At 44.2% G+C, this 19,214-nt stretch overlaps 1 pseudogene; it reads right to left on the bottom strand.

Moving 5' to 3' along the window:
* Nucleotides 1-5,590: 5,590 nt before the first annotated feature.
* The window catches only part of LOC123157645 (uncharacterized), a 28,115-nt pseudogene continuing 14,491 nt past the window's right edge, over nucleotides 5,591-19,214 (bottom strand).

Genomic DNA, 19,214 nt, shown 5'->3' with positions numbered 1-19,214 from the left:
CAACTAGTTCATTCAATGCAATGTGTTCTTAATTTTTAATTTTTTAACATGCAAATCATATCAATGATAGGCTGATTTTGCAAAATTCACCCTATAGATATTAAACCATGCACGAACAGTCCAACGTACGGAGGTGGCAGCCATGTGGACATTTTTTTTTCTCTTGTGAACCAGTTTTGGCCTTAACTGATCAAATAAACAAGTTTATGAACTAAATTTAATCACTTCTTGAGTTCTTGGCCTAAAGCATGCAATCAATTTGATTTAGTGGACTAATGTCTGTTTTACTCTGTCCCTAGCTCATCAATGTTCAAGTCATAAACTTGACATTGGTGATCGTATTTTTCTCAATTTATTTCAGCTCTTTCGGCGATGTGCGTTTAGTAAGAGGAGACATTTCCGTCAATTACACATGTGTCTGTGGCTAGCTCAGTCTCCCGATGGTGCTCATAGAGTTATCGTGTGTTTGCATTTGTTCATATAAGTGAGCGTATATGCGGATGTATAGGCGTTTACGTCTTTATTGTGTTAAAAAAGACAGCATTATGTGTTTTGAACTAGTACAACCTGGCATGGATAACCACTTAATTAACCAGTCCAGCACGATGTTTAGTCCCGTGTGGTTTTTTCTGAAGAAGAATCAACCCCGGCCTCTGCATCTGATAGATGCATGCGACCATATTATTAAAAGATACCAACAAAATACAAAGTCTGCAATCCAGTACAGCTCGCAAGTGGAGCAAAAGAAAACAAAATATCCAAACGAACATAAAGCCACAACCAGTATAAAAATATGATGAGTTGTCTAAACACCTATCCTATTAAGGGGTTCAAACCGGTTGAAGATACCCCACGCTACCATCTCCCAACAGTTGCACCCAGTAGCCAAATGCTCCCTGGAGTCCTTAGGAGTGAGTAATGACCATGTATGGATTCATGTTGTAGCTCTGAAGATGACCTGCAACCAATTATTTTTGTCTGTGAATGATCATGTCATTCCTACAGTTCCATATAGCCCATAATAAAGCACACATTCCAATCCGAATACGTGTCGCGATAACTGAGTTTACTCCAGTTAGCCACGTCCCAAATAACGTGCCAATACTATCTGGAGAAGCAATATTGAAGGCTATATGAATGGTGCGCTAAAGAAGCTTCACAAGAGGGCAATCAATAAAAAGGTGTTGTATTGTTTCATCTTGGTCACAAAAACAACAACGTGCACTGCCTATCCATCTTCGTCTAAGCAAATTATCTTTGATAAGGATCACTTACTTGTGGGCAAATTACATGAAGATTTTAATTTGAAGGGAACTTTAATTTTTGAAATATGAATCGATCTTGGGATTGGACCAGAATTGATTAGATCCAAGTACATAGTTTCACATATAAAATCAACTTTTAACAATTTGACGTGTACTTTGACAGTTTGACTACTATCATCTCGTGGATAAACAAAACTAGCGTAGGTTTGACTTGCTTCCTCCATCCCCAACCGAGATCAATTGATCACCCAAGCAAGTTGTAGTACACGCACACACTCTCGTCCATTTCTAAAGTCAAGATTTGGCGTTTTCGCGCCAAATCCAGGCGCACGCGGCCTAGTTAAGTTAGGCAGCCGCCTCTTCGCGTCTCCAGGCTCCAGCTACTTCTCCCCCTAAAACTATGGCATTGTAGCACAGGTAGCTATCAAATGATCGCCGGTGCGCTGTGCACGTCCACCTCATCGTCACGGTTCTGCAGCTGGGCCGGCGTAGCGTGCCGCGTGTGGCTGCCGTGGCTCGAGGGGCAGGAGGCGCGCGTCACGCAGCTGGTGTTCAGAGCATCTCCAGTCGTTCGGCCCCCCAGGGGGCCGAAAAAGAGCGGTCTGGGGTGTGCCGGCGATAAACTCAGCGCTGGGGCGGTTCGGCACCCACCCGTCGCCCCTCAGGTCGCTCCCAGACGTTAATTCCGGCCCAGTGTTCGGCCCAATTATGTCAAAAATGGCCTGATATCTGTGTGAATCGGCCCATATTCGGCACGGTTCGGCGTGTTTCAGCATGAATTTTCGCATACAAATAGAAATCAATTAGTTCGTCACATAGTTCGGCGTGTTTCGGCATGTTCCATCACATAAATCAAATAGTTCAACAAATAGCTCACGCTGTCAAATAGTTCAACAAAATAGTTCAATACAAATTATATAGTTTAACAAATAAAAACTCAAGTTTCATCAAACGTCATTCTCGGCCTCGCCCTTGAGCCTCCATAGGTGCTCCACCAGATCGTGTTGCAGTTCTTGATGCACCTGTGGATCTCGGATCTCCTGACGCATATTGAGGTAGTCAGTCCAGTTTGCTGGTAGCTGGTGATCAACTTGAGCAAGGGGACCCTGCTTGTAATATTGTTCAGTGTCAAAAACTGGCTCTTTCTGCTCGCTCTCAATAATTATGTTGTTCAAGATGACACAACAAGTCATGATCTCCCACATTTGATCTTTCGACCAGGTCTGAGCAGGGAACCGGACAACAGTAAATCAAGATTGGAGCACACCCAATGCCCGCTCGACATCCTTCCTGCAAGCCTCCTAAATCTTCACAAACCAGGCGTTCTTGCCTCCTGGCATAGGGTTTGAGATGGTCTTCACAAATGTCGACCATCTCGGATAGATGCCATCAGCTAGATAGTATCCCTTGTTGTACTGCCGTCCATTGACCTCGAAGTTCACCGGAGGAGAATGACCTTGAACAAGCTAGGCAAAGACTAGGGAGCACTGTAGGACGTTGATGTCATTGTGAGTTCTTGGCATCCCAAAGAAAGAGTGCCAAATCCAGAGGTCCTGTGTGGCCACTGCCTCAAGCACCACACTGCAACCGCCTTTGGCGCCTTTGTACAACCCCTGCCAAGCAAATGGACAGTTCTTCCATTTCCAATGCATGTAGTCGATGCTTCCAAGCATCCTAGGAAATCCTCTAGCTTCATTATGTGCTAGGATCCGAGCAGTGTCTTCCGCATTGGGTGTTCGCAAGTGCTGCGGTCCAAACACTGCCACCACTGCCCTGCAAAACTTGTAGAAACACTCAATGGTGGTGGACTCGGTCATGCGCCCATAGTCGTCGAGTGAATCACCGGGAGCTCCGTATGCAAGCATCCTCATAGCTGTCGTGCACTTCTGGATCGAGGTGAATCCAAGTGTGCCGGTGCAATCCCTCTTGCACTTGAAGTAGCTATCGAACTCCCAGATGGAATTCACAATCTGGAGGAAAAGCTTTTGGCTCATCCAATAACGGCGCCGAAATGTTTTATCACCGTGCAATGGAGCGTCAGCGAAGTAGTCCGAGCAGAGCATGCAGTAGCCTTCCAAACAATGTCGGTTCTTTGCTTTCACCCGCCCAAGCGCCGAGCCACCTCGCCGCGGCTTTTCACTGCTCGCGAGCAGGCCGGCGAGGGCGGCGAGCACCATGAGATGCTCCTGCTCCTGGACGCCGGCTTCGGCTTCCTCATCCAGCAACGTCGCGAGCGCCTCCTCATATTCGGAGTCCATCGTCGGGCCAGGCAATTCACCGAACACCTTGTGGGTGAGGTGGGCGCAAGCCCGCCAGGTGTACAGGCCCTGCACGGCCAGAACGCCGAAAAAGGTGCCCGGATGGCGGCAAAGAGGCTGCCTCGGCAAAACCCCTTCTCTTTCCCAGCGGGAGATGGTCTCCCTAGTTGCGATGGGCGGTGGACGGCGCCGGGATCGGCAGGGTGGCGCGGGGTGGCGGCCGAGCGTGGGGGTTAGGAGGCGAGTGGCTTGACTTTTCGCATGCCAATGTGGCCCCAAGAACGTTTTTCCCTTGCTCCGGAGCCCCCGAGCGCCCCCCAGTACGTCGGGTTCGGCCTGAGAGCGCCGAGCGCAAAAACGAACTGAGCCGGCGAAATTCGACGTCCTGGGGGCACGACTGGGTCGTTTTTTTGGCGTCGGTGTAAAAAAACGCCTGAGGAGGCTGTTCTAGGGCGCGGCTGGAGATGCTCTCAGCGTCAGCGGCCGTGGGATCCACAGTTTGGCCTCGCTGGCGCTGGGCCGGCTGTCTTCCATCACGGTGCCTGACTTATTCAGCAAACACTTTGACGGAGGAGATCCATGGCACTTCACGCGCGGTCGTGGCTGACGCAGCAAACAGTTTCGTTTCATTTCATATATGATGTGGTTGCTGATATGATGGCTAGACTCGGATAGCAGTAGTATTCATGTTCCAAGGATGAACTGTGTTAAATGATCCATGGTTATCCAACTGCAAATTCCTTGTACGCACTACAACACGTACACTCATAGGAGGCATTCTCAAACGCCTCCAAAGACCAACAAAATGCTAGGCTAGACATTTGAAGGCATTTTCAGAAAGTGCTAGAGGTACTCCCGAAGGCAAAGGCCTTCCAAGGCACTTTTCTAAAACGCCTCAGAAACATAGCCTGGAGGCATTTTCGGAATGCCTACAATCACAATTTGTGGCATTTTCAAAAATGCCTTCAAAGCTCAAATGTGGCATTTTAAAAAATGCCTCCAAAGCTCAAATGTGGCATTTCTCAAGCTGCCTCCAAACATTTTTGCGGCACTTCTCAAATCGCATTCACAACATTTTTGTGGCATTTCTGAAGATCGCCTCCAAAACCTTTTTTTGGCGTCTCACAAATTGCCTCCAAAATGCTACCAAGGCACATATGAAGAATGCCACAAAGTTTGTATAGGCATCCAAGAATAATGAAATAACTATCACATCAAGCTCAATAATTTTCATCTAGCTTTGTATAAACACACATTCAGAAATATACTCCAGCAAACAAACGCACATTCAGAAATTGTGTGTCGAATATTGTACATCAGTGAAACATGTCTAACTTAAATGAGCAAAACCTCTGTCACAACTTAAATGAGCATCTTAGATCACCAGTACACATGTACACTTCTTGTCAAAACCTATTGCCAAAACAACTCCAGATTGTTGTCACACACTCCAGTAGTAGTGTGTCACCTTCAGCTTCGACTTCCAGCTTGCATCTAAGAGGGACAGTCATGTAAGAATGCAAGCACATGTACAAGTGATGTAAAAAAAGGTACAGGCATCTAAGATGCATGTTCTCAGCAACGTAAAAAAAAGGAATGCATGCACAGGTACTATACCTGGCATTGCTTGTTCTCAGCAATGTAAAAAAAGGAATGCAAGCACAGGTACACAATACCACTAAAATGGACAAATGGTAAAATGGAAGAATGCAACAAGTACATGCATGTACGGATATTTGGAAAGACTAACAGTAGATGCACTGAACCAGGTGACAATTTCCCCTCCCCTTCCCTCTATCTCTCTCTTTCAAATAAAAAAAAGGAATTTGTCAACAGTTTTCAATATTATATACTTCACAGAAAACATAGTCCAGGTTAGTACAACTACAAGCAAACTGGAAAATTTAAACCAAAGAATACAGAGCTTAGATTAGTGTTTTTTTTCTGCCTTGGACAACTTAATTAGCAATCTGTGACACCAAAAACCCTTCCTTTTATATATACCTCTCTCAGTCTTTTGGCTAAGATAAACTGTAGTTTCTTCTCTCTAAAAAAATTATTTTGTGTTTACATGGTAAGCTCACTAGAATGCAAGAGCATAAGTGCATGACCATCACCTGAAGATATGGATACTTATGCACTAAACTGAGGGACAATATGAAAGTACAGGAAAAGGCATGTACAACTCACCTATGACCATCTTTCATGTTTCCCTGCCCGAATTCTTAAGTATGTTGTTTCCGGTTGTAGCAGAGATTGCTTGAGTACCTTTTTTCATTCTTGTTGTCTCAGAAACTTTCTTTCTCTTCAATGTATTCCTCACTGCACCTTCTGAAGTACTGCAAGCAATCTCATGGTTGGTCACCTGAGTTCCAGTAGTTGTTTTGTGGGGATCCACATTCTCGCTATTGTTGAAAGACATCTGACTACAAACACTAGAAACCTACAATTGGGTAAAAACAAAAATCATGTATAGTTATACATAATATGAGCACAAAACAACAACTATGAGCTATGATAGTACCTTAGAGTGTAGCACGGTAGTACGATCTGTTTGCATAATCTGCATAAAAAGAGTTCAGAATAGTTGCATATACGAGAACAGCAAATGAGTTAGCAAAGTGTCATGTATCATACATTTTTGTGTGGCCATGGAATACACCTAGCTTGGGCATTTCCTAGCTTGTTTATTTTCCCTTGTGCACGAGGCAGCTCAGTTGTTTCTTTGAGCACAATGTTGACAAGAACTTCAACATAATCAGCTAGTGGTTGGCCATCAATAGCTTTAGCATTTCTATCATAATCTGCATAAATTTCCATGCCACACTTTATGGTATCTTCTAAGCCATCTTGTAAGTTGCAATGGTACTAAGTAACCCTTCTAATTCGCTAGTTGGTTAATAAGTTGAGACACATATAGAAAAATCACCTTTGGCCCCTTTTGGAGCAGTGTTTGAAATATTCCTGGTTTCTTATGTTTAGTTGTCTTTTTCTTCTTTGGTTTCGGCACAGGCGCAAGACTTGGTAGTGCTGATTTTGTTTTGTTTGATTCCAGTTGGGATGACTTCACCTTATCTGGATGCCTTGGAGCAGCCATTGCCTCAGATGCCTTGGTAGTATATGAAAGTGAAGTTGCTTGTTCTTTGTCATTCATGGTTTCCAAGTTCTAGTATGTGGAAACTCATATTTAGCTAGTAGTAAATGCTCAAATAATGTGACTGAATTTAAGAGATGAAAACAAGAATCGCCTTAGAAGGATCTTTATTTGGAAGCTCCTTTTCTGGAATTCCGCCCATTTCAACAGACCCCCTAGAAGCTATGATCAAACTCTTTAGCTCATTGTACTGTTCTTCCATTCTCTCACTCTTGGCCATTATTGAAGTTTGATTTGCCACCAGAGTATGCACCACATGCCGAAGCTCCATGTTCTCTTGTTTAGTAGCATGTAGTTCAGCTTCAACTTGAGAAAGGCGCTCCGAAGCAACTTCACCTACTAACAGACCAAGGCCACTTGGCCTTCCTTTCTTTTCTTTTGGGAAAATTGATGAATAAAGGTCACCATCACGGGCCTACTCACCAATCAAAGAAGGATCTGCTCGAATCCTTATTTTAATGTCATCCTGAAAGGTTCATATAATAGTAGGCTTGCAAGCATGAATTTTATGAAGCACTAAACAAAGCAGTATGAAGTGAAAGCTAACTAGGAATATAATCGAACAGAGCACTATCAAGTGAACTACATACCATTTTTACTCCACTTTGTTGGTTGACTGGATATCCATTGTTTTTCATATTCGTAACCATGTAAAGCTCGGCACGCCCAATTTTCCTACCCTCTACCATCTCCTGAAGCAGAGATGAAATGTTGATACACTAGTTACATGAGTTAATAATACACTAGTTAATAATAAATTACCATTTGATCAAGGACAACTGCAAAACTTCATGACCCAGTGGTGTGGGTCCTGTTGCATCCCTCGAGTTGCAATGCCCGAGTAGCCTTGTTTCTCTCAGATTTTTCCTGGACACACAAATATGGTGAAGAAACTCATAAGAAGCTGTGCAATACATATTTAGCATAGGATACAAAACTACAGCATTGAGTACTCACTTTAGCTTTCTCTGTTCTCCAGTGTTTTACTAGACACTCCCACTGTCCAATTGGGATTCTATTATCACAACCATTAAGAATATTCCGTGCTCGTGACAAATCAGCTTTGTAGTATTTCCTCTTTAAAACAACCTTGAAGTCTTTCCATTTTTTACTTATTGATCTCAACACCCATGTTTTGTATGACTCGTCAATGTTGAAAAATGCCTATTATAAAATACAGTTGTGACAACATGTAGAACTTGTTTGTTGAAGAAGCAAATGACTTGTTTATTGAAGATGCAAATATATATGTTAGATTGCGTTGACATACCTGGACAGAATCCCACAACTTCTCTTTCTCTAACTTTGGTACTTTGCTCCAGTTTTGAGCAGCTAATGACATTTATTTTCCTTTCACTAGTTTTCCAATAAAATTTGTCAGCTTGCATGTCTTCAAACCATATGGTTGACCAAATTTGTTGAACTTCAAATTGATCTTGTTATAAACATCATGTTCTTTCCAGAAGCGCCTCATGTGAGTAGGTCCTCTTCTAATCTTCTCAACAACTTCTGGGATATGAATAGATATCAACTACCATCATGCCCATGCAAAACAAGGACATGTAAATTATTTTATGCCCTCAGAACATACCATGTATTTGCTCCTGTTCTTGTCGAACTTCTTCTTCTTTTTCATGTTCATCTTCTTGTTCAGACTCATCTTCATCTTCTGATTCAGTTTCATCACCATGTTCAGTGTCATCTTCTCCATCTTCTAATTCAGTTTCATCACCACTTCCCTCATGGATCCTTAAGTCAACATCTTCTTTAGTTGTGGAATTCTTCAAAATCAATACAAGAAAACAAGATGAGTAATAAAAACAAGTGTTCAAAATTATCCATGTTGAGCTCCTCAAGACCATCAGAAGTAATAAAAACAAGAGCTCACCAAGTAATTTAAGATCTTACCATAGTGAAGTGTTTTAATTTATCCTTGTTTGAAGCTTCTGTTTTAATTTCAAACAAGAGCTCACCAAGACCATCAGAAGTAATAACTGATGGATGAACCACGGCGTACCAATCCTTTTCTATAGAATCTTGTACATAATAGACTTGGGTGGCTTGAGTTGCAAGGATAAATGGCTCATCAAATATGTCACTACTACTTCTTAGCAAGTGGTTAAAATTCACCTCAGTTATTCCATATGGGTCCTTTCGAACCCCAGCATCAGGGTGAACACTATCAACCCAATCACACTTGAATAAAACCACGTTGCCTTTGTTTGAATAATTCAGCTCAACTATTTCAGTCATTCGTCCATAGTAAGCAACATCTCCTAAAGCTAGATTCTTATCTTTTGCACTTGAGAAACTAGATGTCTTAGCAATCATAGATACTCCATCACATTGCGCTTCTTTTCCGTCACCATATCCCCTTGTGTGGAAAGTGCATCCATTTATGGAGTAAGCATTGTACTTTCTCACCATCCAATATGGCTTTTGTGCTAAGACTTTAACTTCTTCAGGGATCTTAACATTATTGGAAATCAATGATTGAACCTAGAGACATAACATAGTCAATGCAATATCTCCACATGAAGCGCTTTAATAATTTTAGCGTGAGATCATAAATACTTACATGGTCGGCAAACCAAGTGTGGAAACTATTGTGATGGGAGCGTTCTACATCACGTGTTCTTTTGCGTCGACCCGCTGATAGAATATCATGATGTTGCTTACATGAACATGAGAGAGGGTTACTGCTAGTTTAGAGAGTATGGAGAGTGTGGAACAAGTGGTGAGAAACTTACTGGACATATGGAGCAATGTGGGGGTAATTGACCAACACATATCTTTGAGCTTGGACCCATGACGTGTAGTCTAGTTCTTCAACACAAGGACCAAATAAAGGACGACCGAGTATTCTCAAGTATGGATGATGGTTTGTCCAGTCATTGGGGCCAATAAAATCATTATGTCGTCCTGTTTGAGTGAATATGGTTGGACAACAATGCAAAGTTGCACAAACGCATGTATGGAATACAAACATCTTCAGGAAAGTTCTCCTAATGGCTAAGGGCAACAGATCGCGCATTATAATATGACAGTCATAGCTCTTTAGTCCATTTAATCTCTTTCTCACTATATCCACTTTGTTGTGCAAGTTGGATGCATAGCCCTTAGGAAACCTAGCATCCTTTAGAACCTGGCAAAACATCTTAGCACCGTGTGAATCCAAGTAGTATAATGCTGGAGGTGGGTATGGTTTACTCCCAGTTATATCTGGATGTTGGTCTTGGCGTATATATATGTGAAATCTATCCTTTCATAATTCGTAATTAATCCTTGTATTGTTTGTTGGATTAGGTCTAACTTTCTTGACCAAACTGCGAGCGCGGAACTTTACGAGATGAAATAGGGAAAGATAGAAGATAGAATAGAACTTAAAAGGATAATTGAAGTGACTCGTCTTCGAATCTACTTTGGTTGGAGTTCGAAAAAGGAATAAAAATAAAGTAAATTCAAGGAAGAGCTTTTTTTTAACAGCCCCTTGGTAGGTCGTGGATGATGAACTGGTGAGATTCTTTCTTTCGCTGAGTAACCAAGGTAATTAATTCCTTCCATTGGCCAGGCGGGTAAGCAAGGAGACGACATTCTCATTAAAAAAATGAAATATGCCATGCCGAATTCAAAAACAACTCCTTAAACTCCCTCATTTAACTCTAGGCGAAAGTGCATGGAGGATCTGTGATTCCTCCTAGCTTATGAGCCCTTACGAAATGCCATTTTGAATGATGGACAAATCATGGGTGTCGGCGGTCTAGTCAGAGCATTTTGGAGCGCCTGAGCGGGCAAAGTAGGTTGACCCGTCCCGAGGGGGAGGGAACAAACGGGCAATTGAACACCAGAGGGCACAAACGAATCGCCAGTAACGACCTGTATATATCAGGCAAGAGGTGCTACTTCGACCCAGAATCTTCTATATATTTTTTATGGATTATTATAGAATCTATCTTTTTCTGCAAATCATAGTGGGAATCCTATTACCGATACCTAAACGTTTTGAATCAAAGGAAATACTAGGCATAAATGACTTTGGAGTTCAAACCTGGCAAAGTCCTTACTTACTCGGCTCCAGGCCAAAGCGATGAAAAGACCCTTTATTTAATATGGTCACGCCCATGAGAGAAAGTCTAGCCCTATCAACACCCTCGGTGCATATTATCATATAGAAAGAAACGTTGCTATTCTGTTGCGTCTTAGACATTTCACTAATGCGGGGCGGGGAATCGAGTCTATTCAGGAGTGCGTTTCCCTAGCATACGAGGTGATTGATGCAAGATCTTGTCAAATTGATTGATTTAGCTGGCGACGAAAAAGAGCACGAAATGCAACTCGAAAACGCGTATAGTAAGTAGTCTTCGTCAATGGGACAAGTTTTATAATGAAAAGTAGAGGGCCTTGTGACTTCGCCAACGACTTCTCCATTAGGTAGGTTTTTGTTAGCCCAAGCCTTTATTTGTTGAGGGGAAACGAGTCCATTTTTGTGTTTCTGCTTGAGCCGTACGAGATGAAATTTTCATATACGGCTCTTAGAGGGGGACTCGGAAAATGTAGATGTGAAACTATGTTCTTTGAACACCTTCTTCCATGCTATTGAAGCTGGCAAATAGGGGAGTGAGTGAAGAGAGAAGCCATGCCTCTTTCGATGTGAGGCAAGCGATAAACGAGTAGATGCTGCCCTTAGAACAATTTTCTCTTTTGGTAGCTGACACCGAGATGGGCTAGGCTAGGGAGATCTTTCCTATCTTTCGAGATCCACCCTACAATATGGGGTCAAAAAGCCAAAAAAAAGTGATTTTAGCCCTTATAAAAAGAAAACGGATTCTTGAACCTCTTTCACGCTCATGTCACGTCGAAAAGGAAATCCGACGGGTTGGATTGCTCGTGTGTCCACGTGACAAATCCCATTTGAAATGGATGGTGTGAGTTTGTCAAATGCTCGACAAGCTGCTAGATTAGCGGCGCATAAACCATGTTCGTCAACCAAGTTTGTTCAGTGGTTGTAACGTAATTGGTTAGTGGGGAAAAACCGGGCCGGGACTCAAAAGAATTTGGCGAAGTGTTTGTTCCTTAACGAGGGAAGTGGAAAGACAAAGAGGGATAGGGAGCTCGCCTCCTTCTTTTTTGTAATCGCCGAAATTGTACGACGACCCTTCTTGTTCCATGCATACGACCCTGAGACGTGACGGTGTCACTTTTCCGGCCCGGTAAAGTGACAGTTATATAAATAAGAATAAGAAAGAGGGCAAAACGGCCCTGAGATCCGGTACTGGTAAAACATGGGTGCCCAATTTGCTTTTCCGTGCTCCGCCTTAGTGCCCTTATGAAGGCGGCGGGGAGTCCTTAGCCTTTGAACCAAACTCTAGGGAACGCTCAATTGCCTAACGTCTCAACTGCAATGGTGAACTCAGTGACATACACTGAAATGGGTTGCATCACAACTCAGAGGGGATGCCGCTTACTACTCAAATCCAAGGAATTGCAAAAGTTGCATTCTTATATGCAAGAAGAAGACTTTGAAAGGACAAAGAAGTTTGGATCCGCAAAAGTATGCTTAGGCAGCTCCTTCGCTGAGCACAACAGAATGAAGAGGGATTTGTTTCATTTCAAATACTTCTTCTTATTTAAAAGAGGATAGGGAAAGAGGAAGAGGGAAAAATCGAAATGAAATAAATAAAGAATAAAGCCAAAAAAATAAGTTGAAGATAGAAGAGCCTAGATTCCAAATGAAGAAATGGAAACTGCATTGTTTTTTAGACCCCAAAGATTGTGAAGCGGGCTGGTTACGAATCAACTCCGTATAAACCTATGGAAATCATAGTAGCAAATGGCGCTAAGATGTATTGTGAGCACAAATGTGATGGCATGCTATGGGTAATGCAAGGGAAGGAGTTTCAGTTTGACATGAAAGTCATGGAGGTAGGTTCATATGAGGGGGAGATTGGATTTTGTTGCTATAAGAAGGAAGGGGTTTCTCTTGGCTATATGGTTCATCTGGGGGGGACATCGAGCTTCAAGAAATTGTGAACGGTCTTATCAATACACAAATGTATAACTCCCCAGGAATTTTAATTGCGCTTATATCCATCACTGTAGGACTTGGGTCCAAGCTTTCCCTAGCCCAACTCCGGCGTGTCAGCTTAGTTATCCTCATCAAGCCACAACCTTGATGTCTAGCTTCCCAACTGGTAGACGGTTCCCTTTCCCCCAGATCAATGAAGAAGGGAGAAATCAGTTGATTCCTCTGAAGAACCGGAAGCAAAGCGCTATGCCGGGGCGAGGGGACGGGAAAAGGAACTGCTCCGAAGAAAGATATTGGGGTTCCCAATGCTTCTCCACGCCCAACGAGACGCGCCAACCTCTTCTCGGTGTGGTGGAGCGATATACAAAAAATAGATGCTAAGCCTGCAATGTCTGATAACGGGGCTTCAGTAGTGAATCTATCGGCACCACAGCAGCGGCATACAACTTTGGACCTAAGGGCTGGTCCGTGGGACGAGGCTAGGCGGTGAATGCAACGCTGGGAAGTTTTGTCCCGGTTCAAGAGGTTGAGCGAGCCAACCAATTCGATGGTTTGAATGACAAAAGAATAGGTGTTTACTCCTACCAAAAAAACCTGTACTATCACGGAGATCGTTAAAGAAAACATGGATCCAAATGCCAAAGGGGAAAAATGGTGGAAAAGCTTCTCAAGGCCTCGTCCTCCTCACCACGCAAGCTAAATAGGAAAGGGGCGACTGATGATTGCCTTTTTCGTAAGAAATCAAACAGGGTGTAATGTGGAGCTAATATGGCTGGCTACAAGTATAGCCAAAGAAAGATGAGACGAGACGGACTGTCAAAGGATGCAGCGGGACTACTAGGGGAAAGACCTATGAGATCCACTTTCTTTTGGACTCGACCTGGAACTTCTTTCACTTTAATATGCCTCGTTCAATGAGAAAGCATCTGATCGAAGAGCAGCACTAAAGAAGCACGCTAGACTTCCTACTTTTGGGGTTTTTCCCTTTTTTCTTTATCTTTTATTTCTATAGATCAGACATTTTATTTTATGGAAGAAAAACAAAAGGATTTAGTTCATATTCACGAAGCCCTAGATTTTTGGTTTGGGCCGAGCTGGATTTGAACCAGAGCTAGCCTTTGTGTTAAGATTAAAAAGAAGAGCCCTCTTTTAATACGACTCGGTGATTCCATTGCTCTATCCGGCCGCAAGATTCGATCGCGTACAACACGAGCACGAGATGGTTTGGGGACTTAGAAATGAGCTAGAGAACTTCATATTAATAGGTAAATCCTACATCAAGCGTAAAGGAATTACACTTTTTTGATTCGGCGCTTAATAACTCGTACTTGACGTTGGTTTCAGTTCGATCAACTATCCTTTTTGAATGAAATTCGATTTCGTTCATGTCGGCGGTTGGCAAAACGGCCCTGAGATCAGGGACTGGTAAAACATGGGTGACCAATTTGCTTTTTCGTGCTCCGCCTTAGTGCCCTTATGAAGGCGGCGGGGAGTCCTTAGCCTTTGAACCAAACTCTAGGGAATGACGCCCCTATGCCTATGAATTCAATGATTTAAGGGCCCCGGGAGGAAACTTCAGAAAGAAAGCCTACTGGTTGGTCTGGTTGTCCCCCGGCGGTGCCCGGGAGGGCCTCGGTTCAATCTTGTCAATTCTACCTAGACATGGCTCGAAATGAAGGGTCCCACTACCCCGTGTCATATTTAAAAGCTAGATCTTGTTGTTCATGGCCCCATTTCTCACTGCACTTAAAACAGAGCCCCCGGGTGTGTCGATATGTATGGAGGGCCGAATTCTTGTTGGCGTTGAGTGTACTAAGTCTAAGATCTGCTTACCATGTGTCCTAAGATACTACTGCTTTCCTTGTAGCCATGTCTGAAGCAAACAGTGCCCGAACAATCTCAATCCTAAGGAAGTATCGAAGAGGTCCAAGATACTTTACCTCAAATGCTTCTCCCAGTCTTGCCTTCAAACATTTGATTTCTTCAACATCATTTTTATTTCTTAAAAAATCACCCTAACCGTCCTAAATATGGACGGAGAGCGGTCTCGAGTTTTTCGGGGTCCTCAAGATCGCATTTTAGGTAGAGTAGAGACGATAGGGAGTCTGTGGGCTTCCCTTGGCATTTCAGGCACGAGGGCCATTGCGAGTTGATGTTGTTGCTTTACCGTCACAGTTTGTCCTCAAGAGAGGCATCCATTCCTGGCCAGACAAAGTTCCTATTAGTTCTCTTATAGGAAGCTAGTATACCTGAATGGCCTCCGGTAGCTGTCCCACATAGTTCTTGCGCTATCCTAGCTCTTGCATTTCCGGCTGTAACGCCCCGGATTTGATGCGCCAGGTGTCTGCCAGTTATTCGTCGTTGTTGCCATGTCATTTGCTTGCGTGTTGCATTTTGCCATGTCATCATGTGCATTGCATTGCATACGTGTTCATTTCTTGCATCCGAGCATTTTCCCCGTTGTCCGTTTTGCAATCCGACACTCCTATGTCCTCCGGCGTCCCCCTTTTTGTCTCTTGTTGTGAGTGGGTATCAAACGTTCTCGGAATGGACCGAGTCTTGCCAAGCGGCCTTGGTACATCGCCGGTAGACCGCCTGTCAAGTTTTGTGCCATTTGGAGTCCGTTTGATACTCCAACGGTTAACCGGATAACCGCAAAGCCCTCTTTTGTGTGCAGCCCAACACCCCTCCAAAGTGGCCCAATAACCCATCCAAACCCCCTCCATGCTCTCGGTCGTTCGATCGCGATCGTGTGGGCGAAAACCGCTCCTCATTTGGACTCTCCTAGCTCCCAGAATCTATAAATAAGACACCTCCCCCGAAATTCCCGCATGAAACCCTAGACCTCTTATTCCTCCGCGCGCCGGACACGTCCACCCCGCCGCCGGACATGTCCGCCGCCGCCCCCTCGCCCAATCTTACGCCGCCACATGTCCTCCGCCGCCATCTCGCCCGCGCCCCGCCGCCGCGCCCCGCGAGCCCACGGCCGGCCCGCCCCGGGCCGCACCAGGCCTGCGCGCCCCGCCTCCCGCGCCGTCGCGCCTTGCCTCCTGGCCGCCGCCGTCGCCTCCGCCGCCGGTCGCCGAACCCCGCCGCCCGTCCGCTGCCACGTGGTCCCGCACCTCTCTCCGCGGCGCCGCGCCTCTCCTTCGCCTCCAGCGCCGGCCACCGCGCGCCTCCCACCGACGCCGACCTCCGCGCCCGCTCCTCTGCGCCGCTCGCCGGATCCCGCAAGCCACCGTCCCGCCGGCGACCCCGACCGCCCGACGCTCCTCCTCCGCCCCGAGCCTCCGCCGGACCAGACCGGCCATGCCGTCCCGCGGCCTCCAGCTCCGGCGAGCCGCCGCCCCGTCTCCAGCCCGCCTCGACCTCGGTTCCCGGGCCGTGCCAAGATCCAGATCCGGTCAAACGAGGTTGACCCCATTTTTTCCCTAAGTCTCGAAATTATTTGCATTTTGGTCCCCTGTTCATCGCATCATAACTTGCTGCATGCTGCTCCGTTTCGTGCGTGTAATATATCAAAATGTTCAATGGGAGATTCTCTTCATTTTGTTCCATTGCACCATGCTTGTTTGAGATCATCTTGATGCCCTAATCATCATTGCAAGAGTGCTATATGATGTTACCTGCTGTCTGTTAACAGAACTTGATGATTTGTCTTTTTCATTGCATTTTGTGTGTGCATCCTATGAGCATGAACTCTAAATATGTTTTATACTACATAATGCCATATTTACAGAGGTGCCATCCTTGTATTTTTGTGAGTCTTGTAGTGAGTGCATAGAGCTTGTTAAGTAGGGTACTTGCTGTTGCTGTTTTGCTAGGCTGAATCTGCTATATTTTGATGCCATGTAAACCTGCTGCTACAAGTCATTCTATGCATAATCTGGAGATATTCACTAAGGATATTTTGTTATTCATGTTATGTTATATCCATCCATGCCCCTGGTTGAATTTATAGCCTGTTGTAGCTTGTTGTAATCTTGCTCTCAAGTTGCTAAATAATGTTGCTGTCACTCTGGTAACATTAAGTTCAGTTTTTCCATGTGTTTTACTAGTGATCCGTGCACCCTATGAACTTGTTCTTGCCATGCTTAGCTTCACAAATATGTATTCTTTCTGTTGGTCACCTTATCATGCCATGTATTGATCTGTGGTGAGTGTTACAAGCTCACCAACATGCCTACTTATCGTTGTTCCTGCTATGTTTGAATTTGTCATATCATTTGCCATGTTTACATGGGTGCCATCATATCTTCTGATCCTTTTGGCTAATGGTCAGTAAAGGACTTTTGTTCTATGCATTTAGTAGTATCATGACATGCCTTTGTTTGCCATGATAAGTTCCTGTAGATTGTTCTTTGATAGCTATAAACATTGCAACCTGATGTTATTTCTGCAAAGTCTGAAACTGTTATTATATACAATCTTGCCATGTCTTTTTGAGCATGTTCTAGTGATTTCTGGAGATAGCTCAGTGTTCATGTTTTATTATGCTTTACCTGTACATCATGTCAATGCATTTTGTCTCATGTTGGAGTGTTGTAGCATGTTGTTTTGATGCTTGCAATATGCCTAGTTGTTGTTTTGGACAATTTGTCCTTTTAACTTGTATAGCGTGTTGCTCTGTTTTGAGTGTGCTCTATATGAAACTTGCTTGATTTTGCATGTAGTTTCATATTATCATGTTGCATCCTTGTTTTGAGGTGTTTTCTTGATGTTTGAATGCATGTTACATCAATGCCATGTTTAACTTGTTTTGCTCATATCTTCTAGGTCGTAACTCCGAATTAAATGAACTTTATATGTAACTTGACTAGAATTTCGTGTAGATCATCTTTGTACATCTTAACTTGCTTTTTAACAACTTGAACAAAAGGTTTGTTCAGATCTGGACCAATTTCGAAATTTGCATATGAGGACTTACCGGAATTATTATATGTTGTTTCCGGCCTCATTTAAACTTGCTTTGATGTGTGTTCTTGTTTGCATCATCTCTTGCCATGAGTAGCTTCATGTAGCCTTGTCATGCATCATGCTTGGTTGTGCATCATGTCTTGTATATGTGTGGTGTGTTTACCATGTTGTGTGCTTCTTCTCGATAGTTCCCGTTTCGTTGTGATCGTGAGGATTCGTTCGTCTATGCTTGGTTTGTCTTCGTGGCTTCATCTTCTTCATGGACTCGTTTTTCTTCCTAGTGGGATTTCAGGCAAGATGACCGCTATCCTGGATCTCACTACTATCATTGCTATGCTAGTTGCTTCGTTCTATCGCTTTGCTGCGCTACCTATCAATTGTTCTTCAAGCCTCCCCAATTGCCATGTCAGCCTCTAACCTTTTCACCCTTCCTAGCAAACCATTGCTTGGCTATGTTACCGCTTTTGCTCAGCCCCTCTTATAGCGTTGTTAGTTGCAGGTGAAGTTGAAGATTTCCCCATGATGGACAAGATTATGTTGGGATATCACAATATCTCTTATTTAATTAATGCATCTATATATTTGGTAAAGGGTGGAAGACTCGGCCTTATGCCTGGTGTTTTGTTCCACTCTTGCCGCCCTAGTTTCCATCATACCGGTGTTATATTCCCAGATTTTGCGTTCCTTACGCGGTTGGGTGATTTATGGGACCCCCTTGACAGTTCGCTTTGAATAAAACTCCTCCAGCAAGGCCCAACCTTGGTTTTACCATTTTCCTCACCTAGCCCTTTTTGCCTTGGGTTTCCGGAGCCCGAGGGTCATCTTTATTTTAGCCCCCCCCTGATCCAGTGCTCCTTCAAGTGTTGGTCCGAACTGAGCTGCCTGCAGGGCCACCTCGGGGAAACTCGAAGTCTGGTTTTACTCGTAGCTAGTCTCATCCGGTGTTGCCCTGAGATCAAGATATGTGCAGCTCCTATCGGGATTTGTCGGCACATCGGGCGGCTTTGCTGGTCTTGTTTTACCATTGTCAAAATGTCTTGTAACCGGGATTCCGAGTCTGATCAGGTCTTCCTGGGAGAAGGTATATCCTTCGTTGATCGTGAGAGCTTATCATGGGCTAAGTTGGGACACCCCTGCAGGGTATAAAATTTCGAAAGTCGTGCCCGCGGTTATGTGGAAGATGGGAATTTGTTAATGTCTGGTTGTAGATAACTTGACACCTGATTCGAATCAAAACGCATCAACCGCGTGTGTAGCCGTGATGGTCTCTTTTCAGCGGAGTCCGGGAAGTGAACATGGTTTTGGGTTATGTTTGACGTAAGTAGGAGTTCAGGATCACTTCTTGATTATTGATAGCTTTACGACCGTTCCTTTGCTTCTCTTCTCGCTCTTATTTGCGTATGTTAGCCACCATATCATGCTTAGTCGGTGCTGCAACCTCACCACTTTACCCCTTCCTTTCCCTTTAAGCTTTGCTAGTCTTGATACCCATGGTAATGGGATTGTTGAGTCCTCGTGGCTCACAGATTACTACAACAACAGTTGCAGGTATAGGTTATGTGATGATCATGACGCGAGAGCGATGCTTGCTTGTC

This window comes from Triticum aestivum, chromosome 7B (assembly GCF_018294505.1).
Source record: "Triticum aestivum cultivar Chinese Spring chromosome 7B, IWGSC CS RefSeq v2.1, whole genome shotgun sequence".
Classification (NCBI taxonomy): domain Eukaryota; kingdom Viridiplantae; phylum Streptophyta; class Magnoliopsida; order Poales; family Poaceae; genus Triticum; species Triticum aestivum.
Note: the sequence above shows the minus strand (reverse complement) of the source record. Positions and strands in the feature narration are given on the sequence as shown.